This window comes from Urocitellus parryii, chromosome 7 (assembly GCF_045843805.1).
Source record: "Urocitellus parryii isolate mUroPar1 chromosome 7, mUroPar1.hap1, whole genome shotgun sequence".
Classification (NCBI taxonomy): domain Eukaryota; kingdom Metazoa; phylum Chordata; class Mammalia; order Rodentia; family Sciuridae; genus Urocitellus; species Urocitellus parryii.
Window position 1 is genome coordinate 179,116,867 of NC_135537.1, and position 17,300 is coordinate 179,134,166.

Consider the following 17,300-nt stretch of genomic DNA (forward strand, 5'->3'; position numbering starts at 1 on the left):
ACTAACAGCTCGGCTGGAAAGGCCAAAGACAAGGACTAACACAAAGAGCAGGACAAGACACAAAGATGAACACAGGATGCTGGTGATTCAGGCGCATTGCGACACTGAGGGGTCTTAGGCACACCAGGGGAGCTATGGGAAGACAAGTCCCAGGGACTCTCCATAGGATCACCCACCTTCTTGCTTATGTGTCAAAATTCTCTTACCCCTACCTTTATGAGCAGGTATTGATGGGGTACCAGTGATGGGGTACAGGCAGGGCCTGAATCAGAGTGCCTCAGAGTACGTGCAGAAGTGACTGATCACCAGCATGACTCGGCAGGGAGCACCTCAAAAAAGGGCTCTCAGCCACAGGAACAGAATGTGCAGGCCCCAGTGAGAGGGAAGAGGAGAAGAGTGAGCTTCTGCAGCGTTGTGGGCCCCACTGGGCACCTCAGGGGAAGGTCCAATCTGCACTAAGGGACAGGAGACACGTATAGGCAGGGGGGATGGCAGAACGAAGTCGGCCTGGAGTGAGCCTCACACTCAGTTCCGCTCCTGAGATGGGTACAGGCTGAGCACAGACACCAGCACCAAGCCCCGGGACCTGGCTTTCTGATGATTTTTCCTATACAATTATGCATCAAATTTCCTTCCTCTGGGAGTGCATAACCTCCAGAACGCTCTTTGGTCTCACACAGGAACTCTTCACAGACCTGGCAGAAGACCCGTGTCCTTAGGATGACAGATACAATTTACTTTTAACTCTCCCACTTCTGGACACCTGCCCCTGCCCCTGCCCTGAAACCAGCAACTGCAAGGTGGTGTTTGGATGACCACATGCTGCTATGCTGGTCTGTGAAAGGACCGCTGGTGGAAACCAACAAGTTAGCCCCATGAAAATAGGGAGGAGTCTAATCGTTTGATTTAGCAGTATTGGAAAAGCAAGACTCTGAAACAGTGAAAAACGGAGGCAGACCCAAAAGGACCCTTGGAAGGATGAGCAGATTTTAGGGCAGCTGTTTATAAGAATCCCCAGGGGAACTGCACTGTTATTGTGTGAGATATTGGAAATTGAATCTAGAGACTCAAACATGATAGGTAAGCGCTCTACCACTCAGCCACATCCCAGCCCTACTTTAAATACTTCGAGACACGTCTGGCTAAGTTGTCCAGGCTGGCCTGGAACTTGTGATTCTACTGCCTCAGTCTCCTGAGTCTCTGGATTTTACAGGTGTGAGTCACAGCTCCTGGCTATTTTTAATTTTAAAAAGCTTAAAAGAAATCTGTGTACCAAGGTGTAAAAGCACAATGGCTTGAAATAACCAGTACAGGGAGACTCAGTTGATATCCACTATTCAGTATTCCCAGACAGAATTTTCTGGTGGCTTGGCCCTTGGGACAGATACACATGTAGCAAGCCCTCGAATACATGTGGCTCCAACCCCAGTCTGGGCCAGTTTCCAAGAAGATACCAAGAAGAAAGCCCAGGGTTTGGGGGCACCTTTAGGCTCATGACCCTGTCAGATGAGAGAAAAGTCTGACCTAGGCTAGTTGCTACCAAGCTCTGCCAGCACAAATTCTTGGAGCCCAGGGGATATGGTTTTGCCAATTCACAAACTTGCAGGTGGGAAGGCTTAGCCTCCTGGGCCCATGCCACACAGCCCCGTGTTTACAGCTGGGTACTGGACAGAAGCAAGCCAGCCAGCATGGCAAGTGTGGCATTATGTCCACACAAGAATCCCAAAGCTGAGAAAGCATGCCCTGGCAGAGGGTCCTCAGCAACAGCCCCCAGGACCCTGCCTCACAGGCTCTTGCCACTTTCTACCACTCTCTTGACTTCAAACCCACAGAATGACGCAAGCCCTGGCAGCAAGGAGCTGCTGCTCTTCCTGCAGCAGGCAGAGACTCAGACTCACCTCTGTCTGGGTGGCAGCAGCTCCCTTCCGGCCTGCTGCAGACACTGAGAACTGGCCACTAATCGATAGCCACGTTCTGTGAAATGCATCATCCTAGCTTCCTCGGCAGACTCACAAGGAAAAGGGTTCACTCAGCACTGCTATTTTTAAAAATGCAAATATGGTAGGAAAAGGCAGTAAAAATAATACATGAGAGCCTTGATCCAAGGCTGTCTTTCCTCAGGGCCAGGTTCCCACTGAAGGGGGCTGGGCACAGGGGCTGATCTACAGCATTCTTGGTCACCTGTGTCGTTTTGCTTTATTTCTGTGATTTCAGATCAATTCCAGTAGCCAGGGAAGCCTGTACCAGACCTCTCCCAGACAGGTACCTGAGCAAACCCCAAGTAGGCAGGGGAAACCACACCAGAGAACAGGCAGGTTTCACGACCCACTGGAACCACCATGTCAACACAGGCTGGTTCTCCTCCTCCCAGCATCCTGGCAGGACAGGGCAGCGAGTCACCACCAGTGTTTCTATTCCACAGTAAAGGTACAGAAAGGAAAGGAGGAGGGGACAAGGCTCCTGGAGGGACAGCAACCTGGGGTCTTGCATCACTCAGTGATGGTCCCAATAGCCTGAAAAATAGGCCTGCCCTCATTGCTGACAGGCCCAGCCATGGGAGCTCAAGGACAAGCTGACCTTGCTGAGTCAGCAGACAGTTTTGCTACTCATCCTCCTGGACTCCCACCACTGACCTTGATGTAGTGTCTTCCCTTCCTTCAGCTCCGCATCACCATAATAAGGTCAGAAAGGGGTAAAACACTTGCCTTCTAAGCCAAGGTTCCAGCAAAATTAAATTTAAATATGAAGCAGCTCACAGTGACTGGCCCAGCTGGGAAAGTGAAAAGACTCACCATCACCAATTTTGAAACAGAGGTGGGAGGAAATATCCATTGGTACAGCACATTTGTCTCCAACAGGCCCTTTTTCTGATAAAAATGGGAAAGGCTCAGGGCTACCAGTTCCCTAGAGCTAAGCCCAATGGTAGAACACTGAGAAATGAAGCGACAGCCTGCGCTAGCTTGTGGCTAATACCACACAGTCTCCACCCTCCAGAAAAGGTTCTGAGAGACTATCTTCTACTGTCCCAAGGCTGGAGTAGTTAGCACCTCTGAGATGCACTAACAAGTTACAGCTGGTGGGTGGGATGGCAACCGCTAGCTGAGAAGGGCCATACTTTCTTCTATGGAGTAAACGGCAGCTCTCCTCTCTCCTGCCTGGGCTGCCTCTCCTTCCCTCAGTCCCTTGGGTGGGGTCTGAAGATGACCAGGAGGCAGCACCAGACTACATTGAAGTATTCCTTCCTCCTCCAATGAACCAACACCTAAATGCTCCCAAGGACCACAAATTCCAAGTGCAGAAAGATGGGAACACATGGAGATGTCTCTGCTATGTCCTTTAAGGGAAAACCATGCCACGGGAAGGTGTAGGCAGGCCCATGGCCAGGGCTTCTGAGTTCTACCCTGTGTGCTAAACACAGAAACATGGTCCACAGTGGGTAAGCCATAAAGTTTCCTCTTGTCCCCTCCCACATGCCCATGTGTCCCTCATGCCTTCCTAACTATTTTAGAGTTACTTATCAGTGGTGAGAGTTGTCCTGAAAGGCAGATAATGTGCCCCAAAGTCCAGCTGACATGGGGACAGAGAGTCTGTGAGCAGGAGGCGTCTACCATTTAAGCTGGCAGGTCCTGGGCCTGAGCTCATCTCTCTTCCCCCAGGGGCTTGGCAGACACATAGCTACCCTGTAGGAAGTCCAGGCTCCCAATAGTTGTCTTCTTCTTATTTATGATATGATGCTCACCTGCTCTATAGTTAATCATCTATGCAGTTATTCAGTCACTCAATAAATTAGATGTCTACTAGGTTGCTATGCCAGGGGCTAATGAAACATCAGGAAACCACAGTCAAGAGCAGGGTGGGAGGACTCATGCCAGCTGAGGAGAAGCCTGCACTGCCTGAGACAACAGTCATGGCATTTCCATGGACCACAGCCAGATGCATCTGTGTCTGCTCAGAAGCTGGGTGTGGTACCTTATGCCTGTAATCTAGTTACTCAGAAAGCTGAAGCAGGAAGTTCAAGGTTACCCTTGGCAACTTGGCACAACCCAAAGAGCTTGGGGTGCAGGCCAGTGGTTGAGCTCCCCTGGGTTCAATCCCCAGTACCACAAAGCCAAAAGAAAGAAGAAGTCATCCCAGAAAAACCTTCTCTGACTGCCCCTGATAGAACCGCTCCTCGTTCATTCTCTTCCCACCCGTCATCTGCTTCTCCATAGTGCTTGCTGTTCCCTTTCCTGTAGTCCCTCTGTCTCTCCGGTCTGTTCCATGGGGTTTAGAACGTGAGCCCCACAAGGGTAGGCACTGCTCGCCACACATCTCCAGGAAGTTCCTGGATCACAGGATAGACTTAAGGAGTCACTAGAGACATGCTGGAGGAAAAGCCCAGGCATGGAGACAAGTGTCAAGGAAGAGTGGTCAGCCATGCCCCATGCAACTGAGAGATCCAGTGCCCTAAGAATGACAGCACCCCTGATGACCTTGGCTCAGTGGTCCCAGAAGCCTCATTGGCTGTGGTGTGGGGGATACTGGGGATCGAACCCAGGGGTGCTTTACTACTAATCTACATCCTCAGCCCTTATCAGTAAATTTTTTAAAAAGAACCAGCTTAATTTGGTGGAATTTTTTTAAGAAGTTTTGGGCTGGGGATGTGGCTCAAGCGGTAGCACGCTCGCCTGGCAAGCGCGGGGCACTGGGTTCGATTCTCAGCATCACATAAAAATAAACTAAAGATGTTGTGTACACTGAAAACTAAAAAATAAATATTAAAAAATTCTCTCTCTCTTAAAAAAAAAAAAAAAAAGAAGTTTTTTCCCCAAACAGTGAGGAGTTCTAATGATTTTTCACAGCTGTACCCGAAAAGCTACATGATAAAGACTTCACAAGGATCAAACTACATAACACTGGGTACACATGCTTTACAGAACTTGCTACATTGTACATCTCTTCAAGTAAATTAATATTTCTACAATTCTAGGCAAAATGACTTAAAACATTTGGGGTATTTTTTACGCCTTTGTAAAGACACTACCAAGAAAACACTTAAACATGAAACTGTAACTAATGAATACATGTTAACAATATTATACATATTATTCACCCTCCTTCTTGAAACCATGTTTTTCTCTAGATTCAAATATTCAGAACATTTTTCAGAATTTGAAATGGCAATTTTTCTAGCTTCATTAACCGTAGTCTCAAGATCTCCATCGCAGGCTTCTTCCCCACCGTCTCTCACCGTCTCTCCTCTGACGTGGTAAAACTGATGTCAGGGTTGCAAAAGCAAAGTCTTTCTTGGGTTCACTTTCTCTCCACCGGGCAATGTCAGGACTAGAGAAGAAGTAAGCATTAGAATGCAGTACAATTTGCCTTGGGTATCCCATGGGTGGGTAATGATTGTGTTTAAATTGAAGCAATTCGATTCTGGTCAGCCCACGGCAAATTTGACTTTCATTTTGATATCAAAAGATGTCGAAGAATGCCAAATTAAGCTTAAAATTGTTTTTTCATGATCTGTGAGGACTGGGATTGAGGCTACAATGGGTGTTAGCCAATGTGAAGTAAAGTATATTACTTTGAAATCCACCCATCCCCATTTTTAAAGAAAAATTTGAGATAGGGTCTAAGTTTGAGGCTGGCCTCCAATTTATGATCCTCTGCCTCAGCTTCTTGAGTCACTGGGATTAGAGCTACCACGCCTGTGTGATCCTACTTAATTCTATAAAAGTAATGTACATACAAATTTAAAAAAAAATCATTACAAAAATAGCAGTCCCTCATCTTCTGCCTTCAACCAGGCTGCCCTGAGGCAGTGACCTCCAATACCACAGCTGTCTGAATACAGGCTGAGGATCCCTTGGACAATATCCTGGGGCAAAAGTACCTCTGATTTTGGAAAATCTGCATATACATAATGAAGTATCCTGGGGACAAGAAATTCCCAAGTTTCACCTAGGACTTACATAGGTAGCCTGAGGCGATTTCATACAGTGTCTTGAGTGCATCTGCATTTCCCTATGACTGGTCAGGTGTGGAGGTTTCCCACTCATGATGTCACGGCAGTACTCTAACTTTCCAATTCTGGAGCATTTCAAATTTATTATTAGAGATGCTCAACTTGCATTTACCTCCACATTTACAAACAACATGTTTGCCCTGTCACTTCTAGCTAATTACAGATGTTACCTCTGACACTTGTTCTGCCTTGACTCTATCCCTCCAATGATTCTGCTGCATTGACTGTGACAACAGCAACTTTCATGCAGGAGGTCCACGGCAGACCAAAGGAGCTCTGCCAACACTGCCATCCTCATACCACTTGCACATACACTGGTAATTTTGCCAAATACCCATCCAAACTTTTCTAAACGTCCCTCAGTTGATTGCGGTTTTCTGGCTTTGTCTCTTCCTTTGGAGACCCTCTCCTGTAGAACTGCACTCTGCTTCTCTAACCCGGACATTACTTTGCTGCTCACCTGGTCAGACCCCAGTTTCTTGGTTCCCAGAGAAACTCCTGGACATTGATGAAGAACCTGCCCTCCAACCCACCAAGACAGGTTTATTGGGGCCCCTTTCTTCAGTCCCCCAGGCCTGAAAAGGACTTGTTTCTGCTCTTACTTGCCTGGTGTTGTGGCTGGATGCAAAACTTCCTCAGAGTGTTGAGGGGTCTTCTCAGCTGTCCTCCAGTCTTGAGAACCATGTTTAGTCTGTATTCTTTGTGATCCATGTGGATTTATTTCTACATTTAGGGCTTTCTATCTACCACACTCTTTCTTTGCTCTTTCTTTATATGAATGATCTGGGCTTTTAATTCCACATTTTTTCCCTTCTGAGGGTTTGAAAGCTTTGAATTCCACTGCTATTCTTTTAGGGGTCCCTTTAAACTCTGAACATGTCTACTTGACTCAGCGCCTCAAGCAACTAGATATCCCTCCCACTCTTGACAGGGGTCAAAGATCTCAGAATGCCTGAATTCAAATCAACTACCCTCTCATTTCTACTAGTTGTCAGGGCTCTAATCTTTTTTTTTTTTTTTTTTAAGAGAGAGAGAGAGAATTTTTTAATATTTATTTTTTAGTTTTCGGTGGACACAACATTTTATTTTTATGTGGTGCTGAGGATCGAACCCAGCGCCCCGCACATGCCAGGCGAGTGCGCTACCGCTTGAGCCACATGCCCAGCCGCAGGGCTCTAATCTTTAACCTTCCCCAATTTACTGACAGTCACTGATCTGTGAGTGGTGCTGTTCAGACCACCCACTCTCCAGGTTTCTTCCTCCTCCAGCGCTGAGATCCCTTCTCCTGACTACAGTGAGGGTCTGCTGGTGCACAGGCAGCTTTTTCTCTGTGTGAAAATGTTTTTATTTGTCCTCACTGCCACATAATAATTTAAGCTAGTTACTTACTGAAGCCAACAACTCATTTTCCTAAGACTATTCCATCATGGTCTGGCCTTTGCTGTTAATAATTAGACATCTGCTGAGTTATTAAACCTTGGGACAATCTGCCTTTCGCTCTCAAAATGCTTTTAAGACACACACACCCCCTTTGGGAGATCCCGTTAGACACCCACTGGGGCCTGTCATTCTGATTTCTCTTCCTGACTACCATCTCTCCATCTCTCTGTGTAGGATCTGAGTTAGCGTCTTCATATCTACTTACCAAATCAACAATTCTCTCTAGAGAATTTATGCTACTTGCTGTTTAACTGGGCTTTTAACTTAATGATTACAGTTTTCATTCTAGAAGTTTTGTTTGGTTCTCTTAAAAAAAATTTTTTTTAAAAAATATATTGTGTCTTATTCTTTCCTTTGATTCCATTTCTTCTTTTGGCCACTGAGTCACTTTAAACATCAAGCTGTCATCTCTTCTATTACTGAGGTCCTTATGCTGGACACCTTCCTGTTTCTTGTGGTGGCTGACTCAGGCCTATACTTGTCTACAAGTTTGGTAACATCCAAGGACGAGTCACCATCTGCAGGACTGCAGCACTCCAAATGGCCTGCACGTGGAAGGGTCACTCTACAGAGGTTTTGCCTTATTTCTGCAAAAAGCTGCAAGGAGCTGCAAGGGCATGGCTAGCTGCCCTATTGGGGATTCTGGTAACATGTGGCACCATGACTGTGGACTTCAAACTTGGATGTTCCCTTGTTCACAGAAGACTTGTGCAGCCCCATCCAGAGTGTGGCACAATGGCACACCCCCTTTGCTTTTTCTCTGGTCTCCTTGCTTTTTCATGGGGGAGATGTTCTTGAATTGTTTTCACCTGGTGATGGCCGTTTGAGGGGAATTCCAGTTCAGTTCCAGGCTTTTCATGTTCACTAAAAGCCAAGCCTCTATTGTAGGACCTATGTGTCCATCAGTAAAGACCCCCAGCCACCACTCTACTCTGGCTTTAAGCTCCTGGTTTGATTTTTGGTGTTGACCTCTTTCTTTCTGATGAGCTACATACTTCAGGTCTTCCCATCTATCATTTTCTACCATGGCATGACTACGTGACAACAGGAGGAGTGGGTCTACTGTAGCTCCTTCCACCACACCACTGTCCCCTGATTTGCCTCCAGAGGTCTGCTCCCAACCTTAAGCATGTGACCGTTTCCTCTGTCTGGAAGCTTCACCCCAGTGTCCTCTAACCACACCCCCACCACAGATGGGCTACCTTCCAGTCACCACTTCAAAATCTGATTGTCATTTCTGGAGCATTTCTACTTCTTTGATATGTTCCTATCCTTTGTTTACCCTTTCTCTCTCTACAGACCCTCTAGATTTTGGATTTTTAATTCTATTTCCTGGGAATCTTTGTCATCTTGCTTTTCAAAAATGTTTTTAATTTCTAGAACGCTCTCATTCTGGCTTTTTTTTTTTTTTTTTTTTGGTACTGGCTGTTGAACCAGTCCTTTTTTATTTAGAGACAGGGTCTCATTAAATTGCTTAGAGCCTTGCTAAGTTCCTGAGGCGCCTTTGAACTTGTGATCCTCCCGCTTCAGCCTTCCAAGCACTGGGATCACAGGCGTGGGCCACTGCACCAGCTCATTCTGACATTTACACTGTCCTGTTTACTTCTTGGATGAAACAGTGGCTCTTATTTCTCTGAGAGTACTCTCCACATGCTTTCTGGGTTTCTCCTCCTTGAAGAATCAACTGTTTCCTCTGAGATACGTTCTTCTTTTTGTTTTGACATCTTCCTTTCTTGGTGAGTCTACCCAGTGATCTAGGCTGCCCACTCTTGAGGACCAGGATCCAGGGGACATTCGATGTGGAGGAAACACCCTATCTTGGGAATCACTGGGCTCACATGTCTCCCTGGAAATTATAAAGGACAGTATAACCCTACAGTTGTGCTATGTGAGAAGCATCTCACTGGACTCTTAATGAGGTTAATTCCCCATCCCGGGAAAGGAAATAGAACCTGCTACATAGGGCCACAGTTTGCATCTGCCTTCTTTTTTTCTTTAAATATTTTTTTAATTGTGGATGGACTTTAATTTTATTTGTTTATATGTGGTGCTGAGAATCGAACCCAGTGCCTCACACATGCTAGGCAAGTGCTCTACCACTGAGCCACGACCCCAGCCCCACCCCCCATCTGCCTTCTGTAAGAAGCTCAGGGCTGGCTCTAGCCTGAACCCTAACCCAAGTGAGCAATCTCAGCCAGGGCGGAGTGCTGAGAGGACGTGGAAAGGCACTTGGGAATGTTTCTGGGAATACTCTTTTTTTTTTTTTTGGGGGGGGAGGTTGGGGGAGTACCAGGGATTGAACTCAGGGGTACTCAATCACTGAGCCACATTCCCAGCTCTATTTTGCATTTTATTTAGAGGCAGGGTCTCACTGAGTTGCTTTAGTGCCTCACCATTGCTGAGGCTCGCTTTGACTTGCAATCCTCCTGCCTTAGTCTCCTGAGCCTCTGGGATTATAGGCATGCACCACTGGCTTTTTTTTTTTTTTTTTAAGTATTCCCCCTCCCGGGATCTTTTGATTAAAAAAGCCCTATGAGACTCGTTTCCCCACCACCCCTCAGTGACACCGTGACTATGGAGAATCCCTGTCCCAGAAGAAGGGCTGTGGAGTGCCCAGCAAGGCATACTGGATTCCTACACTATTCTACAAAGAGCAGAGCTGCCCTCTTCCTCAAGTGACAGCATGCTGGATCCAACTGAGCATCCTGGCACGAAGGGTGACACTGCAGAAAGAAGAAGGGAAGCAACATGCCTAGTCAGCCCCGAGGGACAAGATGCACCAGGTCAGGCGGGAACTGCCAAAACAAGACTAAAGAGGAAGTCTCAAAATGAACCCAGGTTTGACTGAATCCAAAGCTATGACCCTACAAGTGCTGAACAGCTATACCCAGAGCTACTAGTATATGGAAAAATTAAAATACAAGACAGACGCAGGATGCCTGTAGTTCCCGCGACTTGGGAGACTGAGGCAGGAAGAATCCACGAGCCCATGAGTTTAGGGCCACCTGGCAACAAAGCAAGACCCCAACCCAAATTAATAAAACAAAAACAAAAATTAGACAGACAGACAGACAGACAGACACACACACACACACACACTGGAGTATGCATACAGGGAAATGATAGAAAGAAGACAAACATTTCACTACATATTCTTTTTTTTTTTTGGGGGGGGGGGTGCCAGGGGTTGAACTCAGGGGCACTCAACCACTGAGCCACATCCCCAGCCCTATTCTGAATTTTATTTAGACAGGATCTCACTGAGTTGCTTAGCACCTTGCTGTGGCTAAGGCTGGCTTTGAACTCACAATCCTCCTACCTCAGCCTCCAGAGCTGCTGGGATTACAGGTGTGAACCACTGTGCCCAGCTTTTTTTTTTATATATATATTTTTTTTACACAATGCCTTTATTTTTATGTGGTGCTAAGGATCAAACCCAGTCCCGCCCATGCTAGGCGAGCGCTCTACTGCTGAGCCACAGTCCCAGCCCCTCCAGCTTACATTCTTTTAAACCTTTTTTGAATGTTGTGCAATTTGCTATATTAACTATGATAGAGCACTTGCCTAGGTACTGCAAAAAAACAAAGGAATAAGTGATAAGTGTATAAGGAAACATATGTTTAACTTGACTTAAATATTATACAATGTATACATGTATTGCAACATCACATGGTTACCTCTTTAATATGTATATTTTTGTTTGGTACCAAGGATTGAACTCAGGGGCACTCAACCACTGAGTCACATCCCCAGCCCCTCCCCCCCTTTTTTTTTTGAGAGAGAGAGAGAATTTTTTAATATTTATATTTTAGTTTTCGGCAGACACAACATCTTTATTTGTATGTGGTGCTGAGGATCGAACCCAGTGCCGCACGCATGCCAGGCGAGCACGATACCGCTTGAGCCACATCCCCAGCCCTCCCCAGCCCTTTTTGTATTTTTGTTTAGAGACAGGGTCTCACTGAGTGGCTCAGGGCCTAGCTAAACTGTTAAGGATGGCTTTGAACTCACAATTCTCCTGCCTCAGTCTCCCAAGCCACTGGGATTACAGGCATGGGCCATTGTGCTCCCTCTAATACGGATCATTTTTATGTTTTTATGTATCTGTTAAAAAACAAGGCTGGGGGTGTAGCACAGTGGTACTTCTCTGGCATGAGCAATGCTCTGGGTTCAGTCCCTAGCACTGCAAAAATAAATAGTATTATGGGACAGAAAATTAGCAGTATTCCCTCTAGACCTTCAATCTTATTTTCAATTATATTCATTTCCCCATAACATGGAAAGGGAAGTGGAGCTAAACTATTCCCCATGCAGCAGTCACAGTTGGTCAGAGACTCCACCCAGAACCTCTTTTTTTCTATTTGCAGATACCAAGCAATCACAGGTTTGCACGTTCATCCCAACCCCATGTGCCACCTTCCCCTTCTGGCTCACTTAAGGCACCAGTCCAGTCCTGTGTGTAGAGACACATTCCCTGGGTTGAAGGCAAAACAGACTAGCCTGTACCCCAAAGAAACATCCCAGCACAGGTACAGTCAACTGAAGGCCCCACCAGCTGACCAAGTACCAGCCTTCCTGAGGCTGGGAATCTCATGTGTACTGTCACAAATCCTCATCTTCATGCAGGAAACAGGCATCACAAGACAGATGGAAAATGGGTGGCATTTTTTAGGATGGCAAATAAAATTAATCAAAGGTCTTTTAAATGTACCTAGTAACTCCATCTAGGAATTCATTTAAGAAACCTAAAAATGCAAAAATGTAACAAAAGTATGAAATAAAAATGTAATGATATCAGAATCCCATTATTTAAAACTGAAAACAAATTAACTGGTCAAGGGGGATTGGTTAGCCAGGTATGGTGGTGCACATCTGTAATCCCAGTGACTCAAGAGGCTGAGGCAGGAGAATTGCAAGTTTAAGTTCAGCTTCAGCAATTTAGCAAGGCCCTAACAACTCAGCAAGCCCCTGTCTCAAAATAAAAAAATACAAAAGGGCTAGGGATGCAGTTCAGAGGTTGAGTGCTCCTGGGTTAAATTCCCAGCAGTAAAAAAAAAAAAAAAAAAAAGACCGTATACATTCAGAAAAAGCAGGAAGTTTCCTGACACAGAAACACATCACCTGTGAACATCCAACTCAGGAGCACTATGGGCAGGACCAAAGCTAGTCTCCTGAAAAAGAGCAGTCCACCAGCCTTTCTGATCTGTGCCAAGGACTTAGTCTGTATATCTAATAAACACTAACCCCACTGCACCTGAAAAGAGCAATGGCACTGTGTGCTCAAACTGCTGCCCCAGGAAGTTTATGAGGGCCCTTGAAGTACAGATTATGTATGAGGGCCCTTGAAGTACAAACGATATTACAAGAAAGAGGCAGGAAGAAAACCATGTCTACTCCAAGAGCATGCAGGATGAGCGGACCAACTTAAGCCCACAGGCTGAGGGTGTCCCTGCAAGGTGTCAACCATGCTCTGCAAGGGTTGTGACAGGACTCTCGGCAAGTTCCAGAGAATAACCCATGAGCAGCAGAGCCCCAAGCTCCAGGCAATGATGAGCACAATCTCAGCCTCCTGTTTCTGCAGAGCTGCAGAAAGCTTGGCATTGAGACCCAGTCTGAGCAAGGTCATGGTGGCAAAGGGCTTCTAGTTCCTGATGTTCTTTACCTTTAAAACACACTGGGGAGGGGCTGGGGATGTGGCTCAAGCGGTAGCGCGCTCGCCAGGCATGCGTGCGGCCCGGGTTCGATCCTCAGCACCACATACCAACAAAGATGTTGTCTCCGCCAAGAACTAAAGAATAAATATAACAAAAAAAAAAAAACAACAAAAAAAAACCAACACTGGGGAATGATTCCTTTGGTTCAGGTCTATGAGAATCAGGGTAACATCAAGGTGAGGGAAGATGCCAAGCAATTACAAAGGGTTTTCCTGGGCTGAGGCAGGCGAATTGCAAGTTTAAGTTCAAGGAGGGGACACCTGCACTGTAATGAGTCTGACAGGTTTCAATGGAGGTGACACAGTCTGTTTTTGGAAAAGATGCCTTATAGAACACTAATCAACAGAGAAGACTACATCTGACTTTAAAGCTTCCACTGAAGAGTACCTAGGTACTGCAAAGAGCCCTCCTGAACACCTGCAAACAGATTCTTTTGGAATCTGACCCATTTGTATAGTTTATTAGGAGATGACTTGAGAAGGTTAGAATTAGCACAGTATGTGCTTTTCTAAACAGAAATATTTATATGTGTAAAAAAGACTAGAGTAACCATCCACTGAAATATGTAATAAAATGCAGGTAGCAGGGCACAGTGGTGCACACTTGTAATCCTAGCAACTGGGGAAGCTGAGGTAAGAGTATTGCAAGTTTGAGGCCAACCTGCATATCTTAGCAAAATTCTCAGCATTTTTTTTTTTTTTTTTGGTACTGGGGATTGAACCCAGCGGCACTCAACCACTGAGCCATCTCCCCAGACCTTTTTTTAAATTTATTTTTTTGAGACAGAGCACACTAAGTTGGTTAAGACCTCACTTATTTTTTTTTTAATATTTATTTTTTAGTTTTTCGGCGGACACAATATCTTTTGTTTGTATGTGGTGCTGAGGATCGAACCGGGGCCGAGCACACTACCGCTTGAGCCACATCCCCAGCCCCAAGACCTCACTTAGTTATTGAGGCTGGCTTTGAACTTAAGATCCTCCTGTCTCAACTTTTCAAGCTGCTAGGATTACAGGCATGCACCACCATGCCTGCCAATCCCGAACAATTTAGCCAGACCCTGTCTCAAAACAAAAACTAAACAGGGCTGGGGATGTAGCTAGTAGTAAAAGCACCCAGGGTTAAATCCCCAGTACCCAAAACAAAACAAACAAACAAACAAAAAAAAAACAGTTATCCTTGAGTGGTAGAGGTATATAGCTCAGTGGTAGAGCATCTGCCTAGCATGTATGAGGCTCTGGGTTCAATTCCTAGTACTACTCCACTCCATACATATAAAAATGCCACTTATTCTTGTTCTTGAATGGTAGAATTACAGGTACCTTTTTTTTTTAACCAATTTATATATATATTTATTTATACACACACATTTTTTTTTGAAAGAGTGAGAGAGAGGGAGAGAGTGGGAGAGAGAGAGAGAATTTTAATATTTATTTTTTAGTATTTGGCGCACACAACATCTTTGTTTGTATGTGGTGCTGAGGATCGAACCCAGGCTGCATGCATGCTAGGTGAGCGCGCTACCGCTTGAGCCACATCCCCAGCCCCACATTTTTTTTTTTTTAAACAGGTTGAGCATCCCTAATCCAAAAATTTGAAATGGTCTGAAATTCTACTTAAAAAGTTTTAGATTCTGGCCAGGTACAGTGGCACATGCCTGTAATCCCAACAATTCAGTGGATTAAAGCAGGAGGATCATAGTTCCAGGCCAGTCTCAGCAACTTAGCAAGACCATGGCTTAAAATAAAAAGTAAAAAGGACTGGGGATGTGGCTCAGTGGCAATGTCCTTGGGTTCAATCCCCAGTACACCCTCTCCCTGCCAAAATAAATAAATAAATAAATAAAAAGTTTTGGATTCTGAAGAATTTCATATTGAATTTTTCAGATTAGGGATGCTAACTGAGTAAAGTCTAATTAATATTCCCAGATTCAAAAAAAACTCCAAAATCTGCGACATTTCTGGTCCCAGGCATTTTAGATAAGGATACCCAACCTGTATTAAGGGTATATAAGTAACTTAGCAATCAGGATGGAAGACAAATAAGCAAAAGATACCAGCAATTTTTTTTTTTCAGTGCTGGATCATTAAATACTGAAAAATGGCCCTTAAGCCCAGTCTTTTCTGGCCTGCTGACCCCAGGTTCTAAGAGTGGGGCCCACACCCCAGCCCTAGCTACCACATCCCACCTCAAACTGGGACCCAGGATTGCTTGTAATTTCTAAAGTGCCTCTTAGAAAGTGTCTGACGTGACCCCTTCTCTCTATTGAACCTATTGGCCATATCCACCTTCCTGAACAAGTCTCAAGAAAAGCTGACTCCCAGGACAGGGAATGAAATGGAAAGGTCCATTAGGAGGGTAATTCCCAACACCCAAAGGCAACTATGCTGAATGCAAAGCAGCATCCTGGAAGGGATCCTGGAGCAGAAACAGGGCAGAAACGGAAACAAATCCAAGTCAAAATGTGCGATTCAGTTAAAGGTGTGGGAACAAAGTTAATTTCTTACTTTTGGCAAATACACCACAGCCTGTAAGAGGTTATATAGGGGAAACTGGGTGAGGGTATATGAGGACATTCTATAGGATCTTTATAAAAAACTGATATATATATATATATATATATATATATTTAAATACAATGATTAGGGCTTGAAACAGGACAGCAAGAAGAAAAAAAGCAGGGGACAGACTGAACACCCAATTCCAAGGAAGGTATCTTTCATCATAGTGAAGTTGCCAGGCCATCTGATTCACAGTATGTTCAACACAGAATCTTCCACTTGCTCTGGTCCTCTGTCCACGCTGATCTCCTTCTATTAGACACCCACTTGGCCACGTACACTACACCCTGAGTCTCTTTTGTGTTTCCCTGTGTCATTCTCCTCAGGTAGGTAACCATGGGTTAACCATGAATATCTACTACTTTCACAAAACCTTTTTCTAAAAGCTATATATATAGTGATTTGTTGAGTTGTTTAATGGATACAGAGTTTCAGATGAGATGATGAAAAAGTCCTGGAGATGGTATGATGGTTGCACAGCAATGTGAATGAACCACTTAATGTTCCTGAACTTTTAATTTAAAAATGGTTCAAGTGGGGCTGGGGTTGTAGCTCAGCCAGAGAGCACTTGCTTAGCATGTGTGAGGCCCTGGGTTCCATCCTCAGCACCACATAAAAATAAATAAAAGTATTGTGTCCAACTATAACTAAAAAAAAAAAAAAAAGCACAAGACCCTTGTTCCATCCCCAACATTACACACACACACACACACACACACACACACACACATCTTTTTTTTTTTTTTTTTTAATATTTATTTTTTAGTTCTCGGCGGACACAACATCTTTGTTGGTATGTGGTGCTGAGGATCGAACCCGGGCCGCACGCATGCCAGGCGAGCGCTCTACCGCTTGAGCCACATCCCCAGCCCCACACACACACATCTTAAGGTGGTAAATTTTGTTCAAATTATTTTAAAAAGAATTAAAAAGATAGCCCCCCACCGCCCACACACAAAACAAATCTCAGTGGTTCCTCATCTCTCTCCTGATTATCTGAAGGCCCAGCATGATGAAACACTGATTCTTCCCTGTCTCCTTCCTCCCCACACACTCCTGGACTGTGCTGCATGCCAGGTCGTGGAATGTTTGCTAGTCCCAAACACTCTTCATGCCTTGGAGCCCCATCTGAAAAACTTTCCCACCCACCCTATCTTTCCCTCTACCACACTGCTCTAATTCAAAGCTTGATCACAACTGTCCCAATTTTACAGGGGAGTTAGATCCAATGTTCTAAATGAGCATCATTAAATTATGTTCAAAAAACCCCCCATAATCTATCAGTAAACCCCAACACAGTCAGCTTTTCCCTTTGTTCTGGAAAAGACAGCCACTTCTCCACTAGGTACTGGATAAAGGGATTGGTTCACACTTAGGGCCACCATGTTTGAAATATCAGCACTTTTATCACTCCATGTCATGCAAGTATGTGATGTCATGCAAATTAAATGCACATAAGAAAGCTCACCTAAAATTGCCAAGAGTTTCTGACTGATCTCCAGTTCCCCCACCCAATCCACCCATGAACTGCTGTCAGATCATCACTGCAAAGTTTGGAGATACATGTTGTTTTGTAAA

The 17,300-nt window shown here is 45.0% G+C and overlaps 1 protein-coding gene across 2 annotated transcripts in view; it reads right to left on the minus strand.

Annotated features, from left to right (window-relative positions):
- Positions 1–17,300, minus strand: part of Ube2o (ubiquitin conjugating enzyme E2 O) — a 52,313-nt gene that overhangs the window by 22,042 nt on the left and 12,971 nt on the right. The window lies entirely within an intron of this gene.